The 979-nt window shown below is 32.3% G+C and overlaps 1 non-coding gene across 1 annotated transcript; it reads left to right on the top strand.

Moving 5' to 3' along the window:
* The first annotated feature begins 427 nt into the window (after nucleotides 1–427).
* On the top strand, nucleotides 428–499 carry Trnat-cgu (transfer RNA threonine (anticodon CGU)). Its single transcript has one exon. It is a non-coding gene; the product is annotated as a tRNA-Thr (tRNA).
* The last annotated feature ends 480 nt before the right edge of the window (nucleotides 500–979 follow it).

The raw sequence follows: 979 nt of genomic DNA, 5'->3' as shown, positions 1-979 counted from the left end.
TGCACTTTTGCAAAACGTTATTTAAGATTTTTGCAAACACGTTATTAAATGAAACAAGAAATTAAATCTCGCCGATCGTGTCGTAAAACCATGACCCGCATTCGCGTAAGTTTAAATAGGTCAAACGTAATTACGACATTAATTTTCCCTGCCTTTTGGTTAGGGGTCACTTTACCGCAACTGTTTGAACAAGCTTGAACTTGATTAGGCGAAAAGTTAAAAAAAGAGCAACAACAAACTGATGTAAATATTATAAATACCACTGTCACGCTTGTTTTGTATATTGGTGTATGTTGAAAAACAAATTTGAATTATAATAATTGGTTGAGATTATTCGTCATTGTTGTTTAAACGTATTCAACGATAAACTGCTGCAAGCTCTGGTGCGAGTGATTATATTCTAAAATTCGAACAGCTTCGACGTCGCGCCGCTATAGCTCAGTGGTAGAGCACTGGTCTCGTAAACCAGGGGTCGTGAGTTCAAACCTCACTGGTGGCAAAACTATTTTTTATGTTATTACAAGGTTTACAAAACAAATCACTATTAATATTGTTGCAACATTTTTCTGATTTATAGAACTGTAACATTTTAAAAACGAATCGGTAAAATACTTAATTTATTATGGATTTTACAAAGTAATTTGTGGACATACGATGCTACTTTCATTACTCCTAATAAACCAATTACCCTTTCACTTAACAATTTAACAATTATTGTTTTTTTTTATACAGGAATATCGTAATTTGATAGAAGGAAATTTATAAGCCGCAAGTCATAGGCACTATTTCTCGGGATAAAGCATAAAGGTGATTGGTAATACCAAGTAACGTCATTACTATACACAATTGTAAAAATTAGATAAAATTAAAAAGTCCACTGTTGATATTTTCCAGGTGTTTTAGTCTAAAAACTTGTTTTCATTTTTTTAATGGCCCGATTCGATATTATTACAGATAACCTGTTTTTAATTGCTACCAC

This window comes from Ascidiella aspersa, chromosome 6, assembly GCF_963924565.1.
Source record: "Ascidiella aspersa chromosome 6, kaAscAspe10.2, whole genome shotgun sequence".
Taxonomy (NCBI): domain Eukaryota; kingdom Metazoa; phylum Chordata; class Ascidiacea; order Phlebobranchia; family Ascidiidae; genus Ascidiella; species Ascidiella aspersa.
This window is presented reverse-complemented; position numbering and strand designations above follow the sequence as displayed.